Genomic DNA, 17,890 nt, shown 5'->3' with positions numbered 1-17,890 from the left:
GTTCTGACATGGGTTTGGCCTATACCTGATTTATCTTTTAAGTAACCCTATATAGCTTTATAATATAGCTCAATATTATTTCCATGAGGAAGTGACTTCATTTCCTTCTTAGAATTGAGTAAGTGCCTAGGTATGTACCTATATTAAAAAGCACCTCTAAGTTATCTTTGGAATATCTTATTCATGTGTGGTATCTACGATCAGTTTGGAATACGTAGATACAGATACACGGCTCCCGAACTACCAATATGGCTTATATTTGATGTACTTTACCGTTCTGCTCATGCTGCCTTATTTCCTGTGCTTATTGTCGATTTCCCGCCTGCTTTTCCAGCTAGCTTTGGCTCTTCCGCGCAGTTTTCCGCAATATTTGCCAGCAGCATCAGTCGAGTTTTTAGCGATTTATGATCCGAGAATGCGAGCTCCCAGCCGGCAATTGCAACGGATATAAACATTTCTCGCTGAACTCATTTCAGCCACACATCCACATGGGGAGTCGCGCGGAGGGGATGAGGATGGGGATTCGTGGGGAATAGGGCTGGGCCAATGCTTATGCCACTGCCTCATGATGTGGCACGTGTCGCTCTATATGCCACATACATATACGGTATGTATGTTTTTTATTTCGTGCGTCTGACTTGCCAAAGTCGCTGCAATCCAGCGTGCTTATGTTTCACTTTTCACAACATAAATCCCCGGTAGAAGCTCTAGCAGCTAAAGCCGCAGCTCAGGTATGGGACTCCGTGGAATAGAGCTGGCATAGTCAAGTCAAGATGCTTTGGCCCAACTCAAAACTCGAGACAAACTTCAGTTTGCTGAGCTATTTATTTAGATACTTGGCCAGGACCCCATCCACCCACCACCCCATCGGGTGGGGCTTTGAGCTACTGTAAAGGAACCCGAGCCATGCATTATCCTTATTATTGCCAACTGAATATCGGATGGTAGGGGGCGGGCAAAGGCTTATGCTCGCTTCTGCTCAGTTAGCAGATAAATATGGATATGCCCCCATCTTGTGCCAAGTCAAACGACAAAATCATGAGTTTTGAATTTCCTGCTGAGCAAAAAACCCGGTTTAACCCCGCCCCCCGCCCGGCGACTAAAGTATTATTTAATTCTTCACCCACCACTTTCCTTTGAGTTCTGCCGTTTTTTATTCCGCATTAACAAAGTAATGGGCGCGCGGCCATATTAAAAATTTTCTATATACATATTTAAGTGCATCTAGACTTGGTCAGTGGATAGTGGCTGGCTGGAATGGTGGTACCGTCAGAAACTTCGGAAATTATTACTTTGCTTTGTTTTGTTTTTGCCAGTCCACTGCCCCTGGCCGTGGCTTTGGTAGTAAAAAAGCGTTAGCGAGTAAGCCAATGCCCTGTAGGCCCGATAAGTCGGGGTCCTTGAGCACCTGTTAAGTCGGGAGTTGGTTTTGTCTGCCCACCACATTCATGCTTAAAATATCTACTTACTCTTCAAACCCAAAAAAAAATATTAAAATAAACTTCCCGTTTGTAGATTTCAGAATAATTAAACGAAATTTCGCAGTTACACAGCTTCAGTTTGAACCTTTGGCTTACAGCAACCGCAAGCTAGAAACCAAGTTGATTACTTTAACTACCTAATATTCGTACTAGAGATTCCGCAAATATAAAGCAATTTTGTGAGCCAGCTCGGTGGCAGTGTTTGCGAGGAAATCCCTCCTCGATCCCTTGGCAACACCGCACTACAAGTCCCCTTTCACCGACCTCCATCTGTTTCTGTGGCCTGCATTTCTACTTTTGCTCATTAATAACGTACCAAAAGAAAATAAGATACTCGGCGGCCAAGCCGGAGCAAACAAGTTGCAACAGCCACGGTGGCAGCAAATAAGTTACAACTATATATATTTATATGTATTTAGGGCAACAACACCGAGTTGACTGGCCACAAAAAGTTGAGCGGAAAACCAACTCAAAATTGAATTATGAATATTTAAAATGTTTTTAAGCATTGCGGCTGAGACGGCCACATCTCATCTTCATCTTGGGCAGCTGATGGAAATCCAATATGAATGGGATCTTAGACGCTCTCCATGCAAGTTTTAAAAAAGCAGTAGACATTTCTTAGACAGATTAATATTTAGATAAAATAAACAATTTGAAACCACTTTTCAGCCTTGAAGACCTGAAGAAAAACATTTGTCTTATTTGTTGAACAACTTAATTGGATTAAAATCTCTTGAGATTATCTAAAAATGATTTAAAACGTTGGTCTTGAAGTACATGATTTTAGGTATTAACTGTACGGCTGCATTTTGTGCAGCGAAATCTGCTGAAAGTTCAACGCCAGAGCAATTAATACGAAATGCGCTGGAAAGTATGCTCTAAAAAATGCCCATGCAGAGCAAGTAGGCAAGGCAAAGGACAAGGCTCAGGGCTGAGAGCACAGAGCTCAGGGCTTAGAGAGGCTCCTGGCCAAGTAAATGTCAAGTTGGCATAAATAATTCACTGCTGCATGCAGCGTCAGCCGCTGTGGCAACATCATCAACATGCACAAACACTCGCTGCAGGTTGCATTGTCCTTGCAGCATGCCTCATAAATTCCGGCAAATGTCTGTCAGTCGCACACTCACTCATTCAGTCAGTCAGCCAGTCAGCCATTCAGTCGACAGTCAGTCAGGTCCGCTCGAGGTGAAAATCTTAGCACTAATGGCGCTGTTTTACATAATTGCCGTGACATTGTACAAATTTATTCAACTGCGACCTGCAACCTGCCAACTGAAGGCGACCTACCTGTGTGGCATGTGTGACCTCGAATAGGGATTTATGCATGTATGCGATACAGGCATACCCTTCACTTGAAATAAAAAGAGGAGGCACAAGGGGCTTAAGGAAAAACAGACTTCGGTATAGACAATGCATGAGCATTTCGGTATCATTTGATGGGAAAATGCCCCCTTTACGATACGTTCAGAGAACTTGTCCTCTTAACAATAACATGAATTTATAACGAAAGAATCTCTAAGCCTATTTAGGTGAATATCTTACATAAAAGTTGCAGCAACAAGTATGGCAAGGTAAATATGGTAGTATCAAAACAAACAAAAATTATATGACAAATCTCAGATGTATACCAAATATTTAGATTATTCGAAAACCTGAGAAGAGTATGGGATGCAGGATGAAAGGCAGGCAGACACACTAACTGACTTTGGACTGCTGCAATCTTGGACACTAAAAGGGGAGCAGGAGTGACAATCTCCACATCAGTGAAAGCAAATAGTGGGCGGAAAGCATGCAACTCGGGCCCCACCGCTCACCTTTGACCCTTGCGAGTTTTGAACAATGGAAACAGTCAGAAGAACAGCAGGCAGTAGTCGGCTTTTGTTCTCCCTTAAAATATAATAAGTCAACAGCAACACCGACAAGCGGCAAGGGCAAACAAAAGGGGGCAACAAAGCACACAAATCCGGCGAAAGAGACACACCATGACTTTCTGGCCCCGCTGCATCGTTGTCACCTTGAGCTCTGGGTTATTGGGTTTTCGCACTCTCGTCCTGCGTCCTTTTGCAACATCCTCGGCACTGATGTGCTTCGGAAAATGCAGCCGCACCTGCAACAGCAGGGGGTATATTGCTAGTTACAGCAAAATACTGAAAGGAAAATAAATATTTGCATATCCATGGTTGATAACATATTTCGTATTTTTAGGAACGACTAGTTTTTAACAAGCCTTTCGCAATACCCTTTAAATAATTTACAGCAAAGGCTCAAATGTTTGGGTCCCAAAAGTTGCCAGTCCTACACCAGCTAATCACATATTTGTGCAACTATGAACTATATGTTGCTCGATACTACATATATACTACTGAATGCAGACACCTCTTCACCTTCACAGCACTCAGGGCCAAAGGACTTTTATGCCACCCATATAGCTGAGCAAACAACTTTGACTTTGAATTTCTTGCCCAGAAGACTGGCAAACAGCCCCATATCATGTCCATTACGTCGGACCATATCACTTTGCTTTCGGATGCAGAGAGCCAAAGGCCAGGAGAGCACAAAAGTTGATAAATATTTGCTTTGTCAAAATATTTGTGCATACTTTCGAGAGCCAGGAAAAGCAGTGGAAAACTGGGCTGGGTCCGGAGTCCGGACTCCGGAGGTGGGAAAACACTTTCACGCCTCAGTGGGGCTTCCTCTTTTTTGTTGTTTAGTTTTAATTGGGCCAATGCGATGGTGTCCATTGCGCACTCTAGTGGCTTTGAACCTTGTCAAAGTTTGACCTCCCCCCCACCCCACTTTTGGCCCGCTTTAGCACCCCTTTAAGCCGCACTTTTCATTGCCATAAGCCATGTTTGATATTAATGTGCAGCTGTGTGCGTGCCAAGAAACATGATCTGCCACTCACTTTTCCCCTCGTGACCGCCGCCAGTTTGCAGTTTTTAGCCAAACTACTTGACCATGCCATTTGACAGTGCAGCACCACCTCGTGCCACGCCCCCTTGCCAGCCGCCGCCTCCCGAGGTATCGCGTATTTATTGTGCACGGCACATGCGGCGCTCGCATGTTACATTTTATGTTTGCCCAGACTTATTTGTGTGAGTTGGGTGTGTGAGCTGGATGTACGAGTGTGTGAGTGAGCATAAATTGCTGCCGGATGCACTGGCAAAAAAAAGGGAGCTTACCATGCTTCCAAGAAATAATAATGGATGCCATACACAGAATCAAACGATCAAACTTAGCGCGGTAAAAGAGTTTGTACATTAAGTTTTAAAAGCACAAAGATTTTCGCGCAGTGCACGCCGTCTGGTGATTCGTGGTGGTCGTGTGTTTAGTTTTCGGCCACGTGCCCCGCATAATAATAAGCGGCATTCGAGCCGCTGCAGTTGCAGTTGTAGCTGCGATGCCACAATGCCACAAAAGCTGCTCGCAGGATGCTCCTGCTGCAGGTTAAAAGCGCATTACAGCTGAACTTCATAAATTGCAGCCGCATTGGTTGGGCTACAGTGCTCACATGCCAAGCAGTTGGTTAAGCATTCCGACCCCCAGCCCCACCGATTCTCCTGGCCAGGAGTCATTCTCATTGCAAATTCCAACTGAGCCTGCGTCTCAGGCCAAATGCAAATGCAAATTCATGCTTACAAAGGACACGCTGGGGACCCGAGGAGCACATGTCAAAGGAGCATGACAAAAGCCAAAAGGTACCCAAAGCTCATTAGTCGAATCCGGGGGGTTGGAGCAGAAGGAGGTGTGGAAATAGCATTAAGCATTAAAACAGTTGGAACAAATCGACTTTAGATGGTGTGTGCCAAAATTTCAGCCAGCTCAAAGAAGCTCAAAGGCCTCAAAGCCACACATGATATGCCATTCGAATTTGACACGAAGTAAATGTGCGCTAAATGAGCACTAAATGGGATATAAGTCTGGAAAGCGGTTAGGCTTGAAAGCACACGAACCTCAGTGGGCATCTGTCATATATCATTGAAATTTGAATGCTAAACTGATTACTATTGTTTATATCATTAGTGCTAACTGATAACCTGCTCCACCTAATTCCACAACTTAAGCACCTACAACAAAGTTAGAGTTTTGCAGCCTGCACAAAAGGCCACAAGGGCCAAACCGAAGTGAATGCGCTTTCTGGTTACAAAGTCAGGTTGCCACGGCAACTGTCAATCGTTGATTGAAATGCCGGAGGATCCATTGCAGTGACTGGCGTAGACACACGTTATCGCGGGAAGAAACCCGATTCGATTCTTCGGCATCTCCTGCTAATTGACAGCACATCCGCATTTCAGAACGCAACCATTTCAGCAGCCCGTCCATCAGTCTATTCAGTATCTAAAACAAAGACCGGCTCTCCATTGAATTTATAATCAAGTTGACATTGCACATACAGCCGTACATTCGGGTGCATAAGTACGCGTGCCACACGGCGACCGCCGGTGAAGTGCGGTTATACGAAAATTAAAACTCGAACCCCAAAAACGGCGGACAGGAGGCCTTTTGTTTATGCTAGCCCGAAACATTTTCCAGTTGAAAGAGCCCACAATTACGCGCACAATGACACGCCCTCACTTGCATAATTGCGGCCTGATGGCGAGCAGTTTGTAAATGGCGCCGGGCTAACTGCAGATTTGTTCCGACCATTTGGCATATTTCTGAAACTGAATCTGAATTTGAATTTGAATCGATGGAATCGGTGGAATCGGTAAAGTCGGTTGCCAGCGATGCGCTAATTTGAAATGCCACAAAGGCATTTTCCCAGCTTCGCCGTCTGGCTGCCAACCATTGATTGCAATTATTTTCAGGGCTAGGTCCGTAGATGGACGTAATTGCGACTCAATTGAAACATTAATTCGGTAACGCAATTGATTGGGCCAGCGCAAATCGAATTAGAGTCGATTAGACATCGCAACTTGATGTCCTCAAAAATATGAAGTCGCCGCTGACTTGGTACAAAATCCCCAAACGATTTAAGTGTCAAGTCGAGCGACTGTGCATTGGCGATTACTTATGGCTCTGTTGAACTGGGCGCAAGTGAACAAGTGAGCGGGTGAATCGAAAGGGTTCACCCAGCTTTTCACTTTTGTTCCATTAAATATATATTAGATATTAGTTTGTCCACATTTTCACTTTTGTAGCTAACTACATTCACGGTTTCCGAACATTCACATAAGTAGCAAATGTATCGCGCATCGAAATATACCCTTTAAATCAGCAGATCCTGGGTATTTTATGCAGGTAGGAGCTGAGAGCCGAAACCGTTAAAACCTCAAAAACCAAAACCGGAAATGCACTCTCCCGCGCTCAACACACGTGCACATGCTGAGAGAGTGGGAGAGCCACACACACACACATGCCACTACCGTTAATTTGCCGTTACAGACACAGACGACAGTGGCGCCAAAATGAATGCAATTAATTAAATTAGTGTTAAACGGGCAACTGCAGTCGAGCCCCAAATTGGAAATGGAAAATGAAAAAGCGATAGAGGAAAGTGCGCTTCTACAGAGATCAGCGAGGCTTGGAGGCCGAACTGCCGAGAGAGCAGGCATTTTTTTATATCTGTCACTAGTTTTACGAACTTCAGTTAAACATAACGTAACTTCAAAAACTTCAATTAATACCTATATCACTTCAAATTTAAACATCTTACACGCAAATGGATAGAGTCTACATGACTTTGCGAAGCCGAACGGTGATTTATCACCATCCAAAGAAAAGGGCATATAGACGCAATACCGCGCGAAATCAAGCGAATGAACTCCAAATTACTGGAAGTCTTGACGGTAGCGGTACAGATAATTCCAGCGGAGACTTAACCAAGTTTTCAGTTGCAGTCCAATTATCTGAAAGTCTTGACGGTAGCGGTACAGATAATTCCAGCGGAGACCTAACAGGTGCTCCCGTCTTTTATTTCGGTTGCTCCATTGAATCGACGGATCAAGGGTGTATCTAGCACTGGACTTTGAAGCCTTGGGGTGAGAGAAAAAGAAGAAAAATTCCATTAACTCCAGGTATAATTGCTCTGCTCAGCCAACTCAATTATTAACTTTCATGAATGGAGGGCAAATTTTACAAAATGCCATCTGCTGCGGCCGCACTTACGTTACACTTTTTGCCCGTTCAATTTTTATTTTTAATTCGCCAGCCCTCACAGGACATCCCGCCGCTATTTGCTTCGATTTTTTGCTTTCTCGTAAATTGTATTAAACGTATATAATTAAGTTGGCCAACTGGAGGTAATAAATTATGACCCCGACCAATCCGAACATTTTTCCCGATCGCCAGCCGCCATTTCTGTTGCGACAGACAAATCGAATTAGCGACAAATGTGTTCATTTTTTTTTAATGTTGCCAATTTAAGCTCATTTAAGCCCCGATGAAGGGCTTAAATGGCCGACGGAACCCGTGTTAAATGCTAATCTCTAACAGCTGTTCCATAAGTCAAGTGAAATGTCATGTGAGTAGCCAGCGAAAAAAAAAGGTTTTTACAGTCGACGTTCATCATGGCATGAATTACGGGGCGTCAAACTGTCAAGCACCCAAAACCCCCCAACCGCTCTACTTTTTTTTATTTTCGTACCACCCACTTCAAGCAAGACAGATGAACTAGGGCTCTTTTCCCATAGAACAGCCTCTATTTTCAGTGACTATTGCTATTCATAAAAATTGCTCAATTCCGCTGCCGTTTGCTGGTTTGCCGGGTTACTGTTTTTATTCGTCGTACCGCTGGCACCACCTCCTGAAAACCCGCGGGCAGAGATTTTTCATGCAAACAAGTGATATTTTTGTTGACAACTACAGCCCCCCACCCCTCATCGCTTCTGTTCCAGATAGTCGGGGGATAAAAAAACATGTATGCCTAACATGTTGGGCTGAAAAAGAGCAGACAGCGCAGCCAAAATGGGTTGAGTGGGTTGTTTATACTGCACCATATTCAAAAACACAACCACCCACTAGGCCGAAAACTCCCGCTAGTTCGAAAAATTTATGCCTAAAATTATGCAATGTCATGTGTGTGGACCACCAAAAATGTATCTAAAAAATATTCGCAAATTTTGCGCATTTGGCAGAAATTTCCCGGCCATAAATTACTATTTGATTACAGTTTTAGCCAGCAAACATATGTAAGAGCGCCAAAAAAAATAAGACCAATATTTAGCTGCAACTGCAGCACCAATTTGTGCAACAGATGCAACTTTTAAAACGAGAAAGACAAGGCATCAATTTATTCCAGTCAAGGCATACAATTTTAACAACATTTAATCATTGATTTCGAGTAAAGAGAACTTTGCTTTAATCAGTTCTTTGTTTTCGAATATTTTCAGCATTGTTCTTTTAAAAAGGCAACAAGAAATGGGAACTACATGAAATACCCAAAAGCGGTAGGTATTACTAATTTAAAACCTTTACCAATTATTAATATAAATAATCTTAGAACACTTGTTCTTTTCGTGTTTATTATTTGCATTAGTTCGCTATCCTGAAACAAAACAATTAATTGCCGTTGAAAGCATGGACTTAACTTTATAAATAACTAGGTGGCTGCCACATAAATTTAACAGAAAGTTGACCTCTCACCTCAGCGCCGCAATGTATTCAACAAGTATTTGCATTCGCACGCCGCCGCTTGAAGCTTGTGATGCGATCCCATAAATTAAACTGGCTAAAACCGGAGAAAAGGAAGGCAAACGTCACCGAAACAGGAGGAAAAAAAGGAGGGGATGGCCAGAGCAAACTCAGTCCGCAGAAGCCGCAAACATGCAAACCAAAAAAAGGGGCCACATGGGCGTAGTGAGGGGGATTCATTCCGGATGCCAGGGGGAGAACGAATGCAGCTCCAACTAAGCACGTGTCAAGAGTGCGGCCCAAGTTTTAATTTGCCGGAGGCGTCCACTAACAACGCATGGCCCGCATCACCACTGGAAGAACTGAAATGGATCTTGTTGTTTTATATTTTTTATCCGAAACCATACACCTTACACATTACATATTTAAAAATTGAAGAAATTACTTGAGCTTTTGTTGTTCACAATCCAAATCTTTATAGTTCACATGTTGTTACGAATACATTGCACCAAATTTTTTTTTTAAGAGTATAATTTGTTAAGCTATACATTGTTAAATTAAACTGTGGTTTTGACTTATTTATAAAATAATATTTAATTTCATTTTTCTATTTCCTCTGTGCAGCAGCTGAAGGATCCCAATGTCTGGCGCTGAGCAACTGTCATTCCCGTTAGTCCCTTCATAGCTGGAGAGCAGAGCCGCCCTGATGCCTGACAATGTCATCAGTTGCAGCTGACGCAGCAGCAGTAGCAGCAGCAGTAGCAGCAGCATCCATAGCTGCAGCAGATATAGCATCAGTAGAAATCAGCAGTGGCAGCAGCAGTTGCAGCTGAGTTGCAGGGAGGCAGCTTGTGCCGTCGCGCACGCATCGTCCGCTTTTTTTAGGGTCTCTTGTAAATCTTGTTGGTGGGAAACTAAGGGGTAGCAGGCGGCATATTAGCACTCCCATGTGCCCTTTACTCCTGAATTTAATTTGCGTATTATAAAGAAATTGCGTTTTCAATTTAATGTTAGTTAGTTAACTTTTTCCAAATATATCATATATTATTTTTTGTAAGTGATCTGGAATCCCTCCGTCACCATTGACTGGATCTGCTTTCAGCAAAGTATCTTGTGCGGAATGCCAGTGTGGTGTCTATGACAAGTGGACAAGTGGGTGTGACTTTCCACCGCTCCCATTCACTACACCCCCCATCCGCGTGAAGTCCTGAAGGGGCGGATAAAGCCAGGCTCGGCTGGACTCTGTCAGTTGGCCAGTCAGTCAACCAGTCATCCAGCCAGCCAGTCAGTCACTCAGTCCTTCAGTCCTTCAGTCCTCGGGGTCCTCAGCACTTCAGTCAGTCAGTTAGTGGGGATCCATTCACTCCTCCACTGCCATTGGAGTCCTCCACCGATGTCATCCGCTGCGTGTTGAATTGTGTTTTCGTTTGAGCTTGGTGCGGCGCTGATTGCCGCATGCCTCAATGACATTTCATTTATTAAGTGGGCGAGCCTTTCGCCAGTTTGCCTTTCTCTTTACCGATTTGTGCAACTCAGCGGCGGCACCAATTAACTATGCAACAACATGCTGACGTCACCGGGAGCGGTGTAACTTTACCGTTACTGCTACCCACACCAATGCCCATACTGATAGCGATCGGCGGGAAAACGGAAACGGGCGTCGGAAAATCCTGAGAGTCATGTCGCCCGCCTTTGATTTGTTTTGCAGGCGAGTGTGTGAATGAATGTGTTACCTATATCCGCTACAAAAGAGCATTTGCATATCAAATGAATTGTAACGAGCATGAAACAAGCAAAAATAACATAGGTGAGGCCATTCCCATTCGTCGCCCACCATCCATCCACACGATCCCTTTTAGCCAGCTGAAATATAAATGTTAATCCTGGCGGCGTCAATTGCAAAACGTTCAACGTTGTTGACAGCCAACGGATGCACACAACCCAAGACCAGGACCTGCACCAGGCGCAGGATTCGGCAAAAAGGACACAGGACGAGGCAAAAACTCAAACACAACGAGCTGCACGGCGACAACGCTATGGCAATATCCGGTTCCGGTTGAAATATCCACATGATCATCATACTTCATTATACTATAATTCAACTGACTTGTGTTCATCGGAAATGGCGAAATGATATATTTAGGAAATGTTCTTCATATTATTATGCATGTCTTTTAAATAAAGATCGGAACCATAAAAAGGATGTAAAAACATTCCGTACCGCTCATAACTGCCTACAAATTAGGTAACAATTTTTCTCTGTGTGGTATTCTTGGGCCGGGCCAGTGTGTCAACGGGTTTTTAATTGATTTTCATGGCTGCAGTTTTTGATTGTGCTGATTGACGCATCAAATGAAGTGACTTCGTCCGGGAAAGGACAACGGGGCAGCCAGCACCAAGGACCTACGGTCATGTGTCTGGGCCATATCAGTGACGAGACAAACAGCACTGAGTCCGTTGTCCGGAGTCCGGAGAAGAGCACAGGGCACCAATGCCCGGGCAGTAATTAAATTTGTCAGCCGGGCCAAACGTTCAGCACTTTTCGACCTACCAACTGCACAACGTTGCGTATGCGTGATGCGATGAGCTGCAAAGGAGTTTGTGTGTGCGGCAAGGTGATGGATGGATGGTGGGGGCGAGAGGCGGGGGGCTTATTGCATTTTAATCAGTGCATTCAGTAAACTCATTGTTTATCCTCACGGCTGCCTTCTGTATTTGTCGGCGAATATGAATAAATGAACGAATGACTCGATGTATCAATGATTCAGTGATTGAATGCACGACACAAATGAATGAGCTTTGGCCACTAATGACCAGCCTCTGACGTCATTACTGTTTACTGTCCAAAGTCGGCGGTAGAAAAGTCAGGAGGAAATCTCTGAAATCGGAGACTCAATTTAAAAATCATTATGAGCGCACATTAAGCGTAAAAAATTAATGAGCAAGTTGCGTCAACAATGAGCTAGGATATCCTGTAAGTATATATACGTGTGTGTGTGTGTGCTGCAGGGAATCCAAGGTGCGTCCTCTGCCAACTGCATCATCCTCTGTACAGCCCGGCTTCAGTTTCATAATGGTGGGAAAAAAGGAACAGAATATAAACGCACCCACCCACACACAAGGAACAGCCGGAAAATGAGGAAGGAAATCTCCAATAGAAGAAGCCAGGCCAGAAATCCAAGCAGCAGGACCAGTTGAAAGGGAAGGGTGGGGCGGCAGGTGCCCCCGAAGGAGCAGCCGCCCTGATAGGATGTCGACTTGAATGGCCGCAATGGCATTGGGTTTCGGTTAACGGTAATAGACGTGAGCCACTCGCCCAGGTCCTTGGAAAAAGCACGCCGAAAGCAGAGACCTCCTACGCAAATTTCCACGGGGGAAAATTGCGAGGGCGAATTCCAGCAGATGCGAAAATCGAGATGAGGGAATTAACAGGAAGCTCGTCTTTTCTTATCCGCTGCTTCTTTGAGCTGTTTGGGATTCTTTAGAACATTTCCCAGAATATCTTAATATATTTATTTATATTTGCTCCTTTTCGATATGGGTATCAATTAGGAATATTCTTTAAAAATATTTGGCAGTATTTTGTTAATCGCAATCCAAAGGGGCAGTTCTCAATTTGATGTATTTAAGTTATTTAAGTTAAATTAAATCGTACATAATTTGCCATGATTCCTTTGCTCGGATCTAAATTGTATACCCAAGACCCTTGCACCCCCTGGCAAACGCCTCTGTCTTGGCAGCCTCCGTTGGCACAAAGTCTACAACGTCGTTTACTTTGCCTAACAATATTTAGTTTGGCAACAAAAGTCGCAGGCCCACACCCCAAAGGACCCACACTCGCAGTGCCGCCAGGTGGGTTGGGGAAACTTGGGCTCCCGCCTCCTTGCCACTCCTCTAACAACTCATTTGGCACTCATCAGTAGGTCAGGGCATTGTTAATGCGACATATCCTTGAAATCCAGGACGAGATCCGTTTAAATTGTGCAGCTTTCCTTCGGTCGAACTACGGGTCTGCTACTAGGTCTCCGCCTCCAACTCAGTCCCCATCTCCATCTCCGTCTCCGGCTTATTCCGCATGCTTGTCACGTTGTCCGGCGCTGAAAGGAGACACCAAACGGGGGCCAGGCCAGAAGTTTTTTCCCTGCGTGCCCGGTCGGATCGGGAGCTCCGGAGTGAAAGGATGTGAGGATGGGGCTCTGACTGGGGCTGCTGAATATCTGCGTGCGTGTCTCCTGCTCTTTGTTGGTAATTACCTCAAGTTGGTCATTTGATGATGCGCAAATCCCGTCGAGCTGGCCGGAGCATTGAGCTGTGATTGCGGACGCAGGTGGAGTGTCCACCCCCTCAGTGGCTACGGGAAAGATGGGCTGGGCTACGTCCTGAATCCACAGGTGTGTGTGTGTGGCCCCAAGGCTAATTGCCGTTAAGTGCCTGGGCAATCCTCAAACGTTTGATATTTTCAACATAAATAATCCCAGTCAGTTGGGTATTCGTCTGGGGATTCGATTCTCACAGAGCTTTAAAGCATTTGTTGCACAGCGAGAAATGGATTGGGATGATGACGGATGTGGGTAGATTTAGGTTACTCATCGGTTTACAAACGCCTAATAAGTCTAAGTAAGATCTTGTAAATACATCTTCCAAAATACAGAATCAAATGAGGATAGTAATTGAAGTCTTTAATGAGAATACGTAGAGGTATTCATTTTCCATTTTCGTTGGTCTGCAGAAACTGAAGTACTCGTATATCGTGCGACTCCTGTGTAGAAGCGGTAAAATAGTGTGTGGATTGGAGGAAGCCCGTCGGGGATTTGGCCACCACCGCATGGTCAAAGTGCTTTCGGTCGCTTGGACCACTTAAGCACAGCGCTTTGGCCATGCTGGCTATGGTCACAGCCCCCGGAAAACCCAGCCCCCATGGTCCGCCCCATTGGGGTTGCTTTTTTGGCGGCAGCACGTGCAGGTGGAGCAGAGGCAGAGCTCCTGGTGGCGCCGCTGCATCACGACGCCCTGACATGGATGCGGACTAGCTGAAATGCAGCTAACGAACCGCAATTGCGGTCACATTTCATGAGAGCGCGCACGCCGCCCGCTGGACACTAAAACTCGCCCCAGGCGAACTCACACACACACACACAGGCACTCGAATGGACGAAGGACGAAACACAGGACGACTGATTCAATTTGCAGCCAGCGACAGGCTTTTAGTGCTCTCTCCCCAGTGCAGCCAGTCTGCCAGTCCACCCATATCCTGACCTCCCATGCTCCTTCTCCTGCGCTTTGAGCGCCTGTGGATATCATCAAAAATTAGCTTGTTTGACGGGACGGCTACTGAGGTGGCATCACGGAGCTGTTGGCCGGGCTGGTCTCCCCAACCCCAGCCCCAAAACTCAATGAGCTCATGTGGCATTTTAATGCATGTGCACGAACTTCCGCTGGAAAGGTCAGTCCTGGGCAAAGTTCACGGAGCAACAGGTGCATGGCTGTCCAATTAACCCGACTGAATTTAAAATGAGCTCAATGAAGCACTGGCGAGCAAAATAAAGAATGTCCCAATTATCTGAAGAATGACTGTGTAAACTGCATGTGGGTCATTAGCTAATTAACACAGCTATTTTGTTGAACATCACGTACATAAGCCTTCCTTTTTATTTATTTAAAACAAACATACACAGGGCATATATGAGCAGTTTTAGCTTATGAATATCACAGTCGATCAATCATAAAATGAAATAATAATCAACTGTAAAAAGAAACTCTTGTATTCCTTAAACTTGTAGCACAGTGAAACCAAATTTAATGTGGAGTTCCTCCTCTCGCCCGAGTTTCCTTCTGTTTTTTATACTAACTGCCTCATCACACTAAACATAATGAGCAAATTAGGCGATGGTTGGCAGGAGGAGGCGGTGGAAACTATTTGGGAGGCAGCTGAGAAGGACATCACATTCAAAAAGATGCTGCAATAATTATGCAAATTTCAATTTGCTCCGTCTAGCCGGGACACGAACCAGCAGGAGCAGCAGTGACACCTTTGGATGGCCGAGAAAACAAGGACGCAAACGAGGCGTCAGGACACAGGACTCGAGCAATTTGCAGACGGCGTCGCTCTTTGAGAAACGTGCGAAAGGACCAAGTCGTGACTCCGCACCTCCACTGACCCGCACGCAACTGCCCCAAGCCAACGGATAGCCACCACCCACACAAACGTAAGCGCATTTTAATGATCTCATTTATGCTAATCTGCAACGCTTGAATCTGTTCACGCACACAGACAGACGAAACCACAAGGGGTGTCGGGTGGCTGCCACCGGCTGGTAATGCTAATGAAGTCTAATTGAATTTCGGACACTTGACACGTCCCACAATCTCTGATCTCTTGTTGACGCGCCGATGCCAAGGACATATGTTGCATGAAACACAGAGTTTAAACCAGCTATTAAATGACTGGAGAGCAACAAAGGAGAGAATTAGATCATAAATACACCGAAGGTTATCATAGTTTAGCTATTAAAAAGAGCTTTAATATTGCAGGATTGCAGCTATACTCACTTCCTTGTACTTAAGTCTATTGCCTACTTTCAGGCGTCTTCAGGCGCTTGTGGCTAGGAACAGTTATTCTTTATCATGCTGGGTACAGTTGGTGATCGGAGTTAACAACATTGGCAATCCACTGAGTGTGTGCCATAACATTTGTGAAGACATCAATGTCATTGTGCGAATAACTGGAGATGCCGAACAGGATGAGCACCTCCTTTCCCAAATGCTTCACCCTTAGACCCAAAATGCCGCCACGTGTTGCGTTTTACTTAAAACTTGTATGCAGTTTGGACGTAGTCGAACGAAATTGGCGGACTGAGTGCCATAACATTTCTTGCTTTCGGCATTGTATTATAATCGGACTTTGTATTTAGGAATTATTTTACAGGAAAATCAACATAGTTTTAAAACCTTTTCATATCGTCACTAAAGTTTGTATTGGCATGACTAAGAGCTCCATAGCATATATAAGGTTCAAAGATCCTCTCTGTGGAAATATATATTTATATATAACCCGTTACTAAATATGGGTTATACGCAAATGTGTGCATATAACTGTTTGTTCACACCATTTAAAAGCTATCAAATATATTTACGCAAATCCCCATTTAAATCGGACTTAAAGCGATTCGTGAATCGACCCATTGAATGCATTCACGTGACCAGTATCCGTATCTGAACGAGTATCTCTATCTGTGCGGCTCCATCTCGACGGATTCCAGCTGCTGTCCGGCGGAGTCAACATTTGCGTTTTTGCGGCTGCGGCGAGCATAAAATTTCCTATGCATTCCGACCGCATTGAAATTTTCTCGTAATATTTGATTTGATTTTTAAACAAAACGCTGCCCACGCCCAGTTAGAGTGCGACAGTGGGCACTGTCAAGTGACGAACGCTCGTCGGGCTGACATATTGACAAGGGACTGGGGACTGAGGATTGGGGGCGCTGGGCTTGGGCATTCCGCTTTTATTAGCATGCCAGTGTAGCAACAACAAATCAGAATTATTTGACAACGCAGCTAATTTACATGAGCGTGCAAGGGGAATGAATGGGGGGAAGGGGTGGGGTTCTGTAGGTTGGTCAGTGAGGAGCTGATGCTCGTATCTCACATCCCGACAGCATGCGGCTTGTGTCTGCGGCTTCTTTCTGCGGCGTGGTCAGGATGGGATCTGGACCTGAAACTGGTATTAAACTGGAACTGACTCTGTCCATGGCCTCGTTGCCGAATCGTCGAACAGGATTTTAAGTGGGCAAAAAGTTTAAACCGCTTTCGACTTGTGTTCAATTTTATTTAATTACTTTGACGTAAATTTCGAAACTTTATCACCGATGCGGGAGGAGTGCATGCATGTACATAAGTGTTAACCCTCTGCCAGCCATTTACTGACTTTACCTTCAAGGCGGGAGTTTCAAATTTAAACCCCTTGTAAAAATGTTGTTTTATTATTTATTGCTTCAAAACTTTATATTTACAAAAAATGCCACACATTTACATTTTTTCGCGTAAATATGAGTATTTAACGAGGAAATAAACAATAGCCCCTACTTTCAATTTATTACTGTGTCTTGAAAGTGAAAAATTCTCCGTTATATGCAGCTAAAGTCAAGCTCAAAAGCTTTCTTATCATGCCTTTCAGTACACACAAAGAACCGAAGAGATGCTTCAAGATCAATAATCACATTATATATGGTATTATATACAGATCTAAAGCAAGATGAAGATGTTAATTTTGTTTGTCTAAAATGGAATCGAAAAGTAATTTGTTTTTTTCTGTGTGTATTATTGGATGAAGAAGAGACTCTAGTCTGTGGACGCATAATCAGCATCACCATTGGGTTCGGCTGGAACAAAAGAGAGAGTGATTGGGGCGAAGCGCCCGATCAGCGAAAGCGTGACAAAGAAAAGCCCCTCCAGACACGCGATAATAATATACATATGCTGCGGGAGTTTACACAGTTCCGATATGGATCCGAGCATACATATATCTATGTGTATATGTACATATGTATGCAAATTGGACAACCGGCACAGATAGTGTTCGGCGATAACAGGGCTGATTCCTATCTAAACTGTAACAGGTGCCCAGCAGACTCGAGAAACGCGATCCCCGCTCGGTCCCGAGATAAAATTGATTGATAAGGGGGGTTTTGGGTGTGTGTGCGAGGAGGGGGTGGGGGAATGGGTCGGTGGTGGGGTTCGGGAAGAACACAAAGCTCAAAAAGAGAGCTTCATACGGTGCAGGAAAGCTTCGTCACACAGTCAGTTCTGTGGTTCTTGCTCTCTTCGCGGCTCGAGTT

The 17,890-nt window shown here is 44.6% G+C and overlaps 1 long non-coding RNA gene across 2 annotated transcripts; it reads left to right on the top strand.

Moving 5' to 3' along the window:
- The first annotated feature begins 8,811 nt into the window (after positions 1 to 8,811).
- On the top strand, positions 8,812 to 9,196 carry LOC27206629. Of its 2 annotated transcripts, none has more exons than XR_001600075.3 (2): positions 8,812 to 8,872; positions 8,926 to 9,196. It is a non-coding gene; the product is annotated as an uncharacterized LOC27206629 (long non-coding RNA). The 2 variants fall into 2 exon arrangements; XR_006541521.1 differs by having other exon boundaries at positions 8,813 to 8,872; positions 8,962 to 9,196.
- Positions 9,197 to 17,890: the final 8,694 nt, after the last annotated feature.

The sequence above is a fragment of the Drosophila simulans genome, chromosome 2R (genome assembly GCF_016746395.2).
Source record: "Drosophila simulans strain w501 chromosome 2R, Prin_Dsim_3.1, whole genome shotgun sequence".
In the NCBI taxonomy this organism is placed as follows: Eukaryota; Metazoa; Arthropoda; class Insecta; order Diptera; family Drosophilidae; genus Drosophila; species Drosophila simulans.
The sequence above is the reverse complement of the archived record's forward strand: the minus strand, read 5'-3'. Positions and strand labels throughout refer to the sequence as shown.